The sequence below is a fragment of the Durio zibethinus genome, chromosome 12 (genome assembly GCF_047325235.1).
Source record: "Durio zibethinus cultivar Kanyao isolate XHJ-2024 chromosome 12, ASM4732523v1, whole genome shotgun sequence".
Taxonomy (NCBI): domain Eukaryota; kingdom Viridiplantae; phylum Streptophyta; class Magnoliopsida; order Malvales; family Malvaceae; genus Durio; species Durio zibethinus.
Window position 1 is genome coordinate 10,588,092 of NC_143173.1, and position 17,477 is coordinate 10,605,568.

Here is a 17,477-nt window from a genome sequence, read left to right on the forward strand (position 1 = left end):
ACCACCAAGCATGACAAACTTGAAGAAACCAACACAACATATCACTAAAATTTCTATTAACCGACCTCATGGTAAATAGAAAATACAATATTTGGATAGGTTGCCAGTAGAGTTACATGCACATATACAAAGTATAGTTGATGTTGAGATGGTGGACATTGTGGGTTTTGTGTTATTGCTGGGTTGGTCGGATTGGAATTAGATGGCTAGGTACAGGTGCAACAAGATTTAATTAAAGAGCTTAATCAGTGTCAAGGTAATTATCTAACTTTATATGGATCCATGAAACGTGTTAAAAAGTTATTAAAAACTTTATTGTGTTTTGAAACTTTTACATCATATGATAAGTGGATGACTTTACCTAATTAGGTCATTTGATTGCCACCTGATATAACATTGTGCTAGTACATATCAGTCTCAAACAGTGCTTGACATATCTTCTTATTGCATTAGTACCACCCACACCATTGGAGCTTAGATCAATTATGAAGGATATGTTTATGATTGTCATTTTGAACAAGTACTATTAATTAGTGTTGTTGATTACTGGTTATATTTATCATTTTATTTTATGCAGGTATTAATGACATTATATAAATAATGTTCGTATATAATGCAAGTGTTTCTGAAGCCATTCACACTAATACCTCTTATTGCATGCAATTGGTGTAAGATTCGATATAATTGTGCTTGAGGGTGAAAAATTTTATATATACCTCGCATTAAGGATTTCAAGTTATTGTTTAGCGTAAATTCTAATATGGCCACTCAAGAAACAATAGACATTAATTGATTATTTTTTGTAATGATCTTAAACATTTTGTATTAATGTTTATTGTTTATATTTGTTTATGCTTTATATTATGTTATGAACTTGTCATCCAATGGACGATTATTAAATTTAGGGGTTTAAGGTTTTGAACATGTTATCCAATTGACTTGAACAAATAATAAGCTAATGAATATTCTGTTAATATAAACTAAACACAAACATAAACATAAACATATAAAATCAATATGTAAAAATAAAATCAGTATGTCAAAATCAAATCAGTATCAGCATAAATCAGTAGTCTAAATCTAAACATCAACCCCTCTTCTTAGGTCTCTTGCCTCAATGATATACACATGGTACAGAAGGAATGGGCTCCGCTCTCATCTTAGTAGGGGGAAAACCTAGCAAGGACAATGTGGCTAATACTATTGGTGTTAGGACATGAAGTGCTAATGGACCATGTATGAACGAGCTAGGAATGGGCTCTATTATCATTTTCGAATGTGCTAGTGTCAATGGGACTATGGATGGAGCGAGCACTAACGACCTCGATTGCTTAGGCACTCTGAATGAATGAACTGATAGTGTAAGAGTCAATCCTAATCTAGAATGATGGCTATTACCTACAACAGTATGGTCAAACCCATCCAATATGGCTCGTACTTGATAAAGGCATATCTCTAATAGTCATTGCTTTAACCAAATTCGCTAATCAAGTTATAATTAAAATAAGATAAAGTCACCGAGTTTCACTACAAAATATTAATAATGTTATTAGTATTGATATCATATAATTTGAATTAACCAATTAAAAGAAACCTTTAAATAATAAAATTTATAACTTACTGTATAACTCGTATATGTAGTATAAACCAGCTAAGGCTAGAATCTTAATTGATGCTTTAAATTTTGAATTTGAAGGTGTGAAATAATTGTGAACCAAGTGTCATAATCTGATGAACACTTTTTAGGCCTCTGATATCTTCAGCCTTGACATTTAACTACATGTCGTATATATCCCATCATTCTCAGTACTGGTCTAGGAAGTTATACATAACATCGTATTGGTTGAATAATGGTCCTTGTTGAGCATGAGATGGGGCCAATGGTCTCCATAGAATAGTCTGTACAAAGTTGAACTTGAGTAGAACACTCTCTAGTTTATACGGCTCTACGATTGCCTTACACTTGATACATTCAATGAAAAAGGCAATCTCATCCAATGGATAAGATTGCTGTGTATCGACGTATAAGGCCTAGTACATGTTAGATATTGTCAACCTATCCAAACTCTCATGTAAAGTGGACAATAGCATAAGTATGAGCCTTCCATCATCAAGCACAAGGTAGAGCATCTAAGTATGTCAAATCGACGATTGGGCTCAAGAATGAAAAGTGCTTGTAAATCCACACCTACATGAAATACATAAGTATTATTTAGTTACATAATCAAACCTTAAAACCAATAAAAAAATATATCAAATCATTATACTATGCCTTAAATAATTATAAATACATACTTGGATAAGTGTTAGATATCTGACGATTTGATGCATATCGACCTTGCTGGCAATCTCAAGCTGCCTATACAAGTAAGTGAGGCCAGTCGTCCTTCAAGCATGCCTCTTAGTGGTGTTGAGGTCCTCGAGTAAGGGTAAGTATGCTAGTGAGACTTTCGTCGTGGCCTTGTCATAAAATAACATACTTTCTACCAAATATAGTAGAAAAGCATGGGATACAGATCAAGTTGCTTCATCATCCAATGCATTATTGACATGCTTGAAGGTCATATGTAGCTAAGATAGTCAAACAATAGATCCCATACCTAATTTATTCTCTCATCTAGCATCATCATAAGAAATTCTAAGTAACCCCAATAGTAATGTGTTTTCTTCGTGCATTATCGACAAATGAGACACTATAATCGAGGTCCCCCTTATCGATATGTGGAAAAAGGCAAACACATTGTCTAGCATGATAGTCATCTCATCGAATGGCATATGAAATATGTTCATCTCTGGCTACCACCTCTCAACAAAAACAGAGACAAATGTTACGATAATGGTGCAGTCGATGAGTATAGACAACTTAAATTGAACCACACGGGCCATGATCCTACTCTATGCATTGTTTAAATGCCATTGTTGTAATTTTAGCCCATGGTTAATTAACTTCAATAAACCTCACTCCTGTAACAATAACAACAACAACAACAATAACAAAAATATTAATACAACTTTCCCATTATCATCATCATACGTAATATCATCAACAATAACAACCAACTACTAAATTCTAAATACATAAACTAAAACAATTCAATTATATAATTTGAGTGATTATTTGGTTATTTTGAATTTGGAATGCAACATGAGAAGAAAAATTCGAGATAATAGAGATATCAATTGGACCCCCTAGGAAGAACTCAACCTAATGCTTATCCGTGGAAGGCCCATTCTGAGGAATCTTATCAACTATACGATCCTCAAGCTCACTGTCCCCTCTAACTCTATGTCTCCTATAGGAGGTAATAGAACGCCTCTGACTCAAATCGACATTTGATCCGAAGCCTTTATCTCTAGTACAAGCCATATCTATAACAAAACATAACTCATTAAAATTATAAACTCAAAGATAAATTTATAAAATATATTAATTCATGGCAAAATTGAATCAAATTTATACAATAAACAATGGATTTTAAACTTCTTGGAAATCAATTACTAAGAAACATATAGTTTTCTTAAAAATGGATTTCTGAAAGGGTTTCCAAGAGGCCTAAAGTCTTCTAAAAAATGGGTGTCCAAAAGGCTTAAATTCTTCTAGAAAATGGGTGTTCAAAAGGCTTTAAGTATTCTAAAAATAGGTGTCCGAAAATAATGCTGCTTTCTCGAACACCCATTTTCGAGTAGACTCCTCTCGGAAACCTATTTCTGAAAAAACTTTAGGCATTTCAAAAACCCATTTTCGAGAAGACTAGAGGCCTATCGGAAACCTATTTTTTACAAAACTTAAGGCCCTTTAGAAACTTTATTTTTGAGAAGACTGTTTATTTCTTGGCAATTGTTTTGTTAAAGTCTTCCAGTTTTCTCAGAAATGGATTTTCGAGAGACCTTCATTTTTCGCATAAATACATTTTTGAAAAATTCAAATTCAACCTAATTCTATCGTAAACCCTAAAGCCTACTTCTACATTAATTTCAACCATATTTCAACCACATCAATTGAAAAAAAGCCAAAAATGTTACCTTTAATTAGTAAAAAACTCAAAAACAAAGGTGATTTGGGCTAGTTTGATTGATTTAGGGCTTTGATTGGAGAGAATAGAAGAATAAAGAATGAAAAAAACTGAACAGGTAGAAAGAGAAAATAGAAAAATGGTTGTGGGATGTATTTAGTAGAAATAAAAAATTTAAGTTTGAATTTGGGGTGTATTTAAAAATGGAGTGTATATAGTAGAATTGGGGGTGTAAACAAAATTCTCCTTTCTCTTGTCCAATATTTTGTTGAAAAATACCCTTAATACCTTAATAATTACAATAATTCAACAATACCTCAAATGAACAGTGAAATTGTTGACATGGCAAAGAAATTGAAAATTGATCTACAAGGGACTACTTTTATATATAAGTATAGATTATAAAATTTTTAAATATATATAATTCTTTAATCAATTATTCAACTTTTAAATACTTTTAAAATTTTTAAAAATAAATTATCCAAAAATTTTCAATTTAAATAATAGTTTTATCCTAATCATATATCAAATCATATATATATATATAAGATATTTATATAAACAACTTATCTTTTCGACATGTAAGAAAATTTTTATAATTTTTTTATAATGACACATAAGTTATTTTCTAATTTTAGATTATTTATAAAAAAATATATTTAAAAAATTATTAAATTATCTACAACTTTCAAAATTTAAGTGAAAAACAAATTTAGGTTCAAAATAATTATATATATTATATTACAATATACATATATATATTATTTTTAAAAAATCATTGGTTGTCCAAATTTTTTTAAGATATATTTATTTAAAATATATATATATATACATATATACAAATCATATATTCAAAATAATTAAATAAATAAAATTATTATTTTTTGTAATATTTTATTTAAATAGGTAAAATTAATTCTTATTTTTTATTTATGAATTAAATAAATGTATTTAAAAAATCATTGGTTATCCAAATTTTTTTGCAATATATTTATTTAAAAAATTTTTAATTATCCAAAACTTTTCTTTCAACTAAAAAAACCTTATTTATCTGTCAAATATATCTTTAGATAAATCTTAAAGGTTGTATTATAAGTAAAAATTATAAATACAATAAACATTTTCAACATGAATGATATATGTTCACACTAAAAATTTGTAATAGATAAACCAATCAAATAAAACCAATATAAATTGAGTTATGACAATATGAGACTTAATTAAATATATTTTTTTATTAATCTAAATTAAAATAAATCTAATCATATATAATACTATATTACAACATATATAAACATATGATAAAATTTGTTTACATGAAAGTTTAGGTGAATGGTTTCTCATTTTTACACACGAAAATTTCTAAAATTTCTTTTTTTATAATGACATGTAAGACATTTTCTAATTTTAAGGTATTATCCAAAAATATATTTAAAAATTATTTAATTATCTAAAATTTTCAAATTTAAGTAGAAAACTAATTCAATTATTTTTAAGTTGTTAGAAACAAAATCTAGTTTAATATATATATATATATATATTAATATGTATTTCCAAACAATCTATAAAATAAATATATTATTGCAAGCTATAAAATAAAGTGAGCTTTTATTATATTATTTAAATTTTTAAAATCATTATTTTTCTTAAACTAATAAAATTTATTTTGAAATTATATAAATTTGTAGATACTTAAGAATGATTGCACAAGATAGGGATTATGCATATTGAAGAAAGTTAATCTAAAGTAACTTAATTTGAAATGATGAAACTTTTAGTTTTTACTATAATATTTTGTTGGTGTACTCAATATTATTATTTATAATATCTTTGGATTTTTATTCTTCTTCAAATATTATTTTTCATATTTTTTAATTTTTTTCATTTTTAATAAATATTTTTAATTTTATAATGATTTGATATCTTAATTATATTTTATGTATTTTACATATATCTTGAACATATAAATGATTAAATAGTGTTAATTTATGTGTCTACATACATTTAAATAATTAAAGTTAATTCATGCATCACACAAGTAATAAACTAATGATATTATAAATAGATTTCTTAATAATTTAAATATATTTCATTTTAAATTTGAAATTTTAAAATATAATTTTTATTTTCAGAGATTTTACAATAAATTTTTATTATTTGATTATTTTTAAATTTAAAAAGACAAAATATCACATTCATTACAAGATAATTTATTTTTTAACTATAATCTCAATGTTAATTCTATTTCTCTACTTTTTTAACCTTTATACTTGCAAAGAAATGGCTTTCTTAACTGGTGAGATGCATAAATTTTTTTATTATATTTTTATAACTTTTTGATATATGAGATACACAAATTTTATTATATTTTTTATAATCTGTGCAACCATATGTTAAAAAGTTAAAATCAATGTTTTATTGTTTTTGAATTTTTTGAAAACTTTGAATATTTTGTTTATTTCACAGTGTCTGCATATATCTTATAGAAATTCTTTGACAATTTATGGATGTTGGAGAGGAGGAAAAATATTGGTTTAGTACAATAATGACTCTTTTGAAGTATTTTGACAATTAAAGATAAAAAATATTGATTTAATTATTGAGGCATTGTTTGTTGGTTTTATTTATTTATTTATTTAGAAAAGATTGTATAGGCTTACTTTTAATTGTTGATTTTGTTGTGCTTTTCTTTTATTTGTTTTTTCAATTTATAAATAAAAGCAAATGACTAAAATGCAATACTAATTCTAACATAATTGTTTTATATAAAAGTAAATTCATGTTTATTTATTTGAAATTAACTTTTTTATAATTTAATTCTTTTATAGTATTATTTTTTTTCTTGAAAGCAAAATGTAAGTAGTAAAAGCAAAAAGCAAAATTTTTTTACCTTTGAGATCGATTATAAAATCCTTTAAATGACAACTGACATATTTTCATTAAAACCCTTTTACAACAAATTTTTAAAATAATTGTTTAAAATTTAATATTATTACTTAAAATTTAAAATTATTTCATTTCAGTTTTTATACAATTTTAAATCAAGTGTAAAACTTAAAATAAGTATAAAAATTAATTTGATAAATCTTATAGATGTTGAAAATCAACATATTATTAAAACTTGTGCAAAAAATTGTATATATGAGTAATTTATCATGCATATTATTTAAACATTTAAAATATCATTATTTTTCTAAATAAATAAAACTTATCTTAAAATTATATAAATTTACATGTGTATAAAACAAATGCACAAGATGGAAATAACATAAATTGAAAAAAGTTAATTTGAAGTGGCGAAACTTTTAGTTTTTAATTTAACACTTTGTTGGTGTACTCGATAATACTATTTATATATAAATCTTTTAGATATTTTATTTTTCCTCAAATATTATTATATGTTTTGAATTTATTAATTTTTTAATGAAAATTATAATTTGATTATGTTTTGATATACTAATTATATTATTTGTAATTTACATATATATTTAATATCTGAGGGATTAAATACTATTAATTTATATATTTAAATGCTTTTAAATAAATAAAAATAATTCGTGTATTACAATGTAACAAACTAGTATATATTATACTACAAGATATAAAGTTATCGATTAAGATATGTTAATATGGATTCCTATATGGATAGCTTTTCTTTATGACACATAAGGTAATGTTTATAATTATATTATTTATCAAGTAACTCTATTTAACAAATTATTTAAATTTAATATGTTTGAACAGCTATTTAAATTCAAATCAAAATTTATAAAATATTAAAAATTTTACATAAATTTTAAATTCAAATATATATTAAATTATAATTTTCCTTTCTTTTTAAATTCGATCGTAATTCCAAATATATATATGCTTAATAAACTTTTTTCTTCTATCAAAAAATTTTATTTAATAAATTATCCAAATTTAATATTTTTGGATAGTTATTTAAATTCAAATCAAACTTTGTCAAAGATTAAAACTTTTACATAAATTTTGAATTTAAATATATTAAATCATAATTTATATTTTATTTTCAAATTTAACCATAGCTTCATGATTACACTAAATTTTTTGTATTTTCTTGCTTATTTTTGGTACAATTTTCCTTATATTTTAGCTTGTTCCTTCTGAATTGTGGCAAATATACTCCTAAAAGCACATTTGTCTCATGTGTAGGTCAAAATGGAGAAAATGAGGAATTTTGGCTAATTTAGACATATTTTGGATGATTTATAGTGAAAAAGATTAGTGACGGCCAAACTAGTGTCATTAAGATACATTACATTTTAAATGAGTTTTCTTAATCAATGTTTCTATGATTTTTTTTAGCATTATTTTCAAAATGTTTCTAGTGATTTTTATGTTAAATTTGTTTATGTAATGACTTGCATTTTGCAGCAAAAATGAAAACATAAATGCATGTAAGAGGCACAACAGGGAAATGAAGAAAATATGTATTTGTGGCATGGAATGAACTTACATGTGCATGTGCATTTGGCGTCATTTCTTGGAGAATCCAAGGAGGCAATGAGGAACTGCCAATTTGACATTTCGGAGAACTTTTATTGGCCATAAAATGGACTTTATAAGGTGGCAAAACTTAAGAGGAATAACAGCTTGAGGTGCCAAACACCTTACATCAACTTTGAAACCATGCAACAAGGAGAAAAGAAATATCTAGAAAGCCCCTTATTCTTAGATATTTGGGAGAGATTTTTTGGGGTTGAAGGCACCATTCACTTATCTATAAATATGATGAGAGTTGGCCATTTTGGGAAACTTTAGCTTAGGATTTACATTTTTTATTTCTTTAATTTTTTGCACTTTACGTTTCTACATTTCATTTTCTTGCATTTTCTTACTTGCCAAACAACTTTAATTCTAGTTTTTCCAATTGATTCTTGTTGTAATTTTCACTTTCTTGAAGTATTTTTCAATGTTCTTTAAAATTTTCAAATGAAACTTGCAAATTCTTATGTTTTCTTGCTCAAATTCCTTTAATTTCTTGTTGATCTCAAATCTATATTTGAATTTATGCATTTGACCTAGCTTCAATGATCCATTCAAAACTCTATTTTTTTCATAGTTTAGTAACTCATTAGGCTTTAATTCAATAAAAAATTAGCCTTAAATTCAATCTCAATCGTTTTGATTAATTTTTGCAAATTACGATTGAAATCCTGCAAGCAGTGCAGTCCAAATGTAAACACTATGTTGAATCTTGGATCTTCTCTCATCTAGGCGATTTGTTTCCTTTTCCTAAACCTTTGCTTGCTTACTTTAATTTCATTGCAATTTTAATTCATGTATTTGATGGCTATTTGGATGAATTTTGTTGATAGTATTATGTTTTTCTCTGTTTTGAGTAGATCTATAATGGGTCAAGACTTAATATTTTTCATGTGGGATTTTTTATTCATCATAGATCCATCAAGCATGCATAAGAATTCATCATATATCGAATACATGTAATCTTATCATGCATCTTACAATTATAAATAGCATTTATCACATATAAATTCTTGCATGTATAACAATAAATCAATATAGCATACATGGTATTTATCTCATAACTAACATGCATACTAGAACAATCAACATGATTGGTTCAAATTCATGATCTTGCACATCTATTCTTTGAATCAATCTCAATATGACATATCAATTATCAATCTAACTCAATGTGATATAAGGCATAAACATATTTAGCTAGTATGGCTGAATATTTTTAACTATTATCTTAGGAACGTATAATTTACAATCATAATTTCCTAAACAATTAAGGTTGAACTTTAATGTAACATGATCAACATAACTCCAAACCATTTAGGAATGTCAATTAATTAAAATCAAACCAAATTACATGCATTGGGATTTTCTTAGTCCAACTAGGTGTTGTAGTGAAATAGTTTGTTGTTAATTAGAAATTCTAAACAATTTAAAAAGTCCAATTTAATTTGGATTTTATATGAAATCTTATTTCTCCAACCCAAACTATTTAGGAATCCAAATTCAATAAGAAATAACACTAATCTAGGACTTGGTTGAAAACCCATCCAAGAAGGAAAACAAGTTGTGGCTAGGGTAGTTTTGATGGAAATTATGTAGTTTAAGTCATCTTTTGCTATGCCACCCCTACTAGCCACCTTCCAAGAATTTTAAACTCTTTCTCATGCTTTCTTACACCTTTGGTCATAGTTATTGATTCACAAGTAATAATTACTTTGACTTTTATAAAAACAGTCCATTAAACTTGGTGATCAAGAAAGCAAATCTTGAAATCTTGGTGAATAAGTTTCCTAAGATTCCAAATTAATTACCAAGTAGATTTGGATTAAAATCTTAATGAGCAAGTTTCTAAAGTCTCTTAACTTTTAAGAATACCAACTGCATCAAGAAAACCAATTACCATAATTATATTAAGGTAACTATACATCATGTGTATAATGCCCAACTGCAACTGGTAGATTCATAGGCTAAACTTGTCATCAACTTTTGAATGACCAAATCAACTCCAAAAATTTTAAAAGTTTTACACAATGATCATCAATAATCACTATAGCAGAATTTTCCTGATATGGATAGTTTGCAAACAAAATATTCACTAAACATGCAGACAATATCGATAAATCATAAACTTTAATCCCAATTATCCTAAGACATTATGCTTTGATATTTTAAAAGAACCCATTCAAAACAATACAGAAAAAAATTAATTTTCTAACCTCTACATCACAACAACAGTTTGCAATCAAAATAGTTTTGATATCATAAAAAACCAAACAAACTTTTAATTTATATAATCTATATTGACAAGGCTTTGATACCACTTGAAGGGACTTATGTATCATTATCAAAGTTAAAGCTATGGAATTTTAAAAAATTTTAATTCTCTAAAGCCAAGATAATCAATAAGATTATACGAACAAACAACTTCACAAGCATGCATAGGTTTCGGCTTAGGTGCTTTCTTTGGATGCCGAAATTCTTTTGGTTCAACTTAGTGATCTTTCAAATAGATTCCAAGCCAAGAAGCTGCCCAAGTGTTCATCCTTTAATGGTGATCCACACGAGCTCTTGTGAAAGAACATTCTCTAAGGTTTGGTGAACTCAAAGCCACACTATAGCTAGTAAATGTTTTCAAGACCTTTTGTATTTTCTTGAGTTTCTTTATAGATGCTTGGTTTGTTGCTCTAACTTACAAGAAAGGGGCTTAATGTTCTTTTTATAGGGGAAGCATTTGGCCACATTAGGTTTAATGCTTGAAATATAAATTTTCACAATTAATCCTATGCTAGCTAAATTTACCAAACAAGTGAAACTTTTTCTCTTGTTTTTATTTCTTTTATTTTTTGTCATACCAAAATCAAATTAAGTCCAACTTAATTTGTCCCAATTTTAATCTTTCACAATTGTTCTATTGTGTGTGATCCATTAGGTTCTTTGGCATGTTGGCAATAAATACAAGCATTGTAAGCCTTAATATTCTATTATGGATGAAATAAACTTTTTCTCTTCATCACCAATTCTCCAATTAGCCAATCTTATGTTTATAAATCATGATCAATGCTAGCTTCATTACCATGACCCCCAATTGCTAAAGAAAAGTCAATATGGCTTGACAACCTATTCGTTAATGATCTTAGTGTATAATTAATATCCTTTGATCATATCTTGATTTGAACATTGAGTATGGTTTAGCATCTACTCAATCTTATTCAATCATGTTAAGTCTTATCTTTGACATTAACTCACAAATAAGTTTTAGAGCAATTCTAAATTGTTTTAAAACTTATTTCACTTTGGCCAAAGATTTTTCAAGTTAATTTAATTAAGATTAGTCAAGATACCTTTTTGATCACACAAGGTGATGAGTCCTATCTGGATTACTTCATGCATCTTCATATGCCTTATATTATACCTAACAATACTTGATTAGAGCATTCATAGTTAGAATCATAAGAAAAGTAAAGTCAAAGTATAACATTCATCATGTAAGATCATAAGTAATCTCAAGTCAAATAATCACATATACAACCATCATATGAGAATGTAGCTATAGACATTATGTGAACTACCATATAGCATTCTTATATTGGGTCATGTTCAGTGAACTTATTCCTATAACAATGACCCACATGCTAGCTCAAGTTTACCCAAACTTCAACCCATGAGATCGGTTGCTTGCTTCATAAGTAAGAGCATAACCATGTGTTAATCTCAATAACTTTTGTCAATGTCCTCTTATTGATAAAGCAACAACTATGAACAATTTTGGAATATATAGCTTTTATGCAATAATGATCTCATAATTACAATCTCATTGTAATTCCTTTACAAAACTTTATTTATATTCCGAGGACTTTATCATATGAGCAATAATATTGAAATATATGTATACAAGCCCAATGATAAAGAAATAAGACCTTTATAAGATATCAAATATCAAAGTACTATAAATTTAACAATATCTTAGCCAAAATATGATTCAACTTGAAGGGCAAATACCAACAATCTTCTACTTGCACTAAAGCTAATGATTCATGTATCTAATACCATATCTGATTAAATGCTTATCATGTTTCTGCTATGACATAGCTTTAGTAAAAGGATCAATAATGTTATCTTTTATGGGTACTCATTCAATTTTAACATCACTAATAAAAATAAAGTCTCTAATAAGATGATATCATCTCAATATATGTTTGGATCTTTGATGAGATCTTGGTTCCTTGGCTTAAGCAAAAGCTCTATTATTGTCATAATAGACTATTATCTGATCAACAATGCTAGGAACAACGTCTAGTTCAGTTATGAACTTCTTAATCCAAACAGCCTCTTTTGTTGCCTTAGATGTAGAGATTTATTTTTCTTTAGTTGTAGAGTCTGTAATTGTACTTTTTTAAAACTTTTCTAACTCACTGCATCACCATTCAAAGTAAAAACATAGCCATTTTAAGACTTGATATCATCACCATTTTAAGACTTGATATCATCATTGTCAATTGAAAGCTTGTATCACAATAGTCCTCAACAAGGAGTTTGGCTCCACCATAGACAAGAAACATATCCATAATTCTTCTTAAGTACTTAAGGATTGTTTTTATGGCCTTCTAGTGACATTCACATGGATTTGCTTGATATCTACTTGTTATGCTTAAAGCGTACAAGATATCAAGCCTTGTACATAGCATTGCATACATAATGGATCCAATTGTCAAAGCATATGGAACTTTATTCATACTATCTTTCTCAATTTGTGTCTTAGGACACATGACCTTGGAAAGATTTATGCTATGCAAGATTGGCAAGAATCCCTTTCTGGAGAAGGGATTCTTCTATGCTAAACTTCTTTAGCACTTTGTTTATGTATTCGAATTGTGAAAGATCAAGCAACTTCTTTAATCAATCTCTATAGATTCTTATGCTTAGTACATATGTTGCTTCTCTCAAATCCTTCATGAAGAACTTCTTTGATAACCAAATCTTCATAGATTGTAGCTTGGGTATATCATTTCTTATAAATAATATGTCAACTATATATAGCACTATGAAAACAATTACACTTTCACTTGTCTTCTTGTATACGCTAGGTTCATCTATGTTTTTGATGAATCCAAATTTATAATTGCTTCATCAAATCGTATATTTCAACTCCTTAATGCTTGCTTAAGTCCATAGATAGACCTTTGAAACTTACTTACCATGTCGACATTCTTTTTTAGATTCAAAACTTTTGGGTTATGTAATATACACATCCTCTTGCAAATTCTCATTAAAGAATGCCATTTTGACATCTATTAGCCATATCTCATAGTCATGGTATACGGTAATAGAAAGTAAAATCTTAATGGATTTTAACATGGCTACTAGCGAAAAAGTTCGATCAAAATCAATTTCTTATTGTTAATTTTAACCTTTTATAACTAGCCTAGCTTTGTACATTTGTACATTGCCATCCATGTCAATTTTTTTCTTGAAAACCCATTTGTATCCTATGGGTTTTATCCCTTTGGATGGTTCTGCCAACATTCATACTTGGTTTACATTCATGGATTCCATTTCGAAATTCATGGCTTTATGCCATTTCTTGGAATCAATGTCCAATATTGCTTCTTGATAGGTAGTAAGATCATTATTTATGATCAACTCATCCTTGTCCATGAGAAATTTGTATCTTTAAAAAGATTACAAGTCTTACATGACTTATAGAGTTCTTGTGTACTTTGAGCTTTTGGCTATGCATCTGATGTCTTAGCCATTGGCTCAAGTTCCATTCTTGTGTCAATTTATGTTTTTTGAATTTCTTCAAGTTTTAAATTCTTTTCAAGGAAAAACTCTTTTTCCAAGCAGACAACATGTCTAGAAACAAACACCTTTTGTTCCTCAAAATTGTAGAAACAATATCCAATAGTTTCCTTTGGATATCCTAAAAATTTACACTTAATCGATCTAGTTCCAAGCTTGTTGGCTTGTGCATGCTTCACATAAGCATCACATCCCCAAATCCTTATGTGTGACAAGTTAGGCCTCTTACCTTTCCACATCTCATATGGTGTCATGCCAACAAATTTACATGAAATTATATTTAGAAGATAAGAAGCTATTTTAAGTGCATAACCCCAAAAAGATATGGGAAGATTTGAATTGCTCATCATGATTGTACCATGTCTAACAAGGTTCTATTTCTCTTTTTGAAAACTCCATTGTATTGTGGAATTTTAGGTGAAGCCTATTGTCAAAGAATCCTATTCTTTTTTAAATAACCTAAAAAATCATGGCTTAAGTGTTCACCACTTTAATCAGATCTAAGTGTCATGATAGTTTTACCAGTTTTCTTTTCAACCTCCATTCTCAAATCTTTAAACTTTTCAAAGGATTCAAACTTATGTTTCATTAAATACATATAACCATATCTTGTATAATCATCAGTGAATGTAATGAAATAGGAGTATCATCCTTTAGCATTTGTGTTCATTGGACCACATAGATTTGAATGTATTAATCCAAGAATCACATTAGCTCTTTTTTTTTTTTCCAATAGAAGGTGATTTGGTCATGTTTCCAAGCAAACATGATTCACAAGTTTCATATGATTCATAATCAAAAGGATCAAAGTATCCTTGTTTATGTAATTTTGTGATTCTTATTTCATTAATGTGACCAAGCCTACAATGCCACAAGTAAGATTGATTCAATTTATCTAGTTTAACCTTCTTGACATTTACATTGAGAACATTATTGTTTAATCTAAGAACATATAAGCTATTATCATACATTCCTATGCCATAGAACACATCATTAAAATAAAAAGAATAACAATTGCCTTTAATATTAAATGACCATCATTCATACTTAAATAAAAAACTAAAATGATGTTTTGAGCTATGACACTAACACAATAACAATCCTTTAATTCTAAAACTAAACTAGAAGGTAAAGGTAAATAATAAGTCCCTATGGCATAGGCAACAACACTTGCACCATTTCTAACACATAGAAACATCTTTCTTTTCTTTAGGTATCTACCATTCTTTAGTCCATGTATGTCATTACATAAGTGAAAACCAAATCCGGTATCCAATACCTAATAAGATGTGTCAATAAAAGATAGATTGATCTGAATCATAAACATACCTAAAGTAAAAGTCTTTTTAGACTTCTTTTTTTTCAAGCTTGCCAAGTAGACCTTGCAATTCATCTTTCAATGATCTTTCTTATCACAAAGGTGACATGTACCCTTGTCTTTCTTGATGTTGATAGTAGGCTTGATACCCTTGCTTACATTGTCTTTTTTATCAACCTTCTCAATTTTTTTTTTCTTGGCCAACTTTTTATTGGCCTTAGATGAAGAAACTAGAAGTCTTAGGCTTTTAATCTTTAATGGATTTTTTGGTAATGTCTAGCATATTAATGCATTGTGGTAATGTCACTTCCATCTGATGCATATTGAAGTTCATTACAAATTATGAAAAGGTACTGGGAAGAGATGACAAGATCAAGTCAACACTTATATCATGATCTATCACAAATCCCAATTGTCCAAGTTTTTTAATCCAATTGATCATCTTAAGAAAATGCACTTTAACGAAAGTGCTATCAGACATCACTATTTGGAACAATTCTTTAGAGGTGTCAAACCTCTCAGTTTGCCCTTATTTTTTAAACAGCTTTTTAAAGTGTAGAATGATTGTTGGAACATCCATATTATCATGTTGCCTTTACAACTCAAGGGTCATGCTAGCCAGCATGATACATGTAGCTTGATCAACATAGCCTTTATAGGTTTCATAAATTTGCCACACTGCATCATCAGCACTAACATATGGTTCTGATAGAATCGATTCATCAAGAACATAAAGTATTTTCTCTTGCCTTAGGATAAGCTTCAAATTGCAGTACCAATAATTGAAGTTAGGCCTTGTGAGCTTATTAGCATCAAGTATGCTATGAAGCGACAAGTTATTACTCACGTTGTAACCCATAAAATTGAACAAGTATCAGTCATATTGTTCAATACCAATATAGATAAAGTCCAAATCTATATATTGTTTGCTTCCACTATTTTAATCAAATCAATAGCCTTTAGTATCAATTCGAAAAAAACATATTTTTCTAATTGGCTTGGATCACATTTAGTTTACCATAACCTCATGGTTTGTCTTAACAAGCCATGATAAGTAAATTAAGTAGATAACTTGGTTATCAATCACATCCCCATACGGCTCCTAAATCAATTAGGAGACAACTCTTTGTCTAATCATATGTTATGTGATTCACCCAATCATTCCCTCTATCATTATACGATCAAGTTTTTTACATCTATATAATAAAATGATAGTTAAATAAGACCCATTAACCATAACACAACCTTATTTCTAATAACGAATGCCTTGTGTTTTGTCACAACAAGCCCCACTAGTAGAAAGTTAAGTTGTTTATGTTAATGGAAGGCATCAAGACTTAATATTTTTCATGAGAGATTTTTTATTCATCGTAGGTCTCATCAAGCATGCATAAGAATTCATCATATATCAAAGACGCGTAATCTTATCATGCATCCCACAATTATGCATGGCATTTATCACTTGTATTGTTAATAAATAAATATAGCATACATTGTGTTTATCGTAGAACTAACATGCATACTACAACAATCATCATGTTTGGTTCAAATTTATGATCTTGCACATCTATTCTTTGAATCAATATCAATATCATATATCAATTACAATCCAATTCAATATGATGCAAGGCATAGATATTTTTAGCTAGCATGGCCAAATATGTCTAACTATTATCTTAGGTAGGAACGTGTAATTTATATCATAATTTTCTAAATAATTAAGGAATTATAATTTTTCTTGAATTTTAATGTAACATGGTCTACATCACTCTAAACCATTTAGGAATGTCAATCAATTAAAGTCAAGCCAAATTACATGCATTAGGATTTTCCTAGTC

General features: G+C 27.9%; 1 pseudogene; it reads right to left on the reverse strand.

The window, feature by feature from the left end:
• Positions 1-12,651: 12,651 nt before the first annotated feature.
• LOC149515662 (secreted RxLR effector protein 161-like) lies at positions 12,652-13,255 on the reverse strand (annotated as a pseudogene).
• Between the last annotated feature and the right edge of the window lie 4,222 nt (positions 13,256-17,477).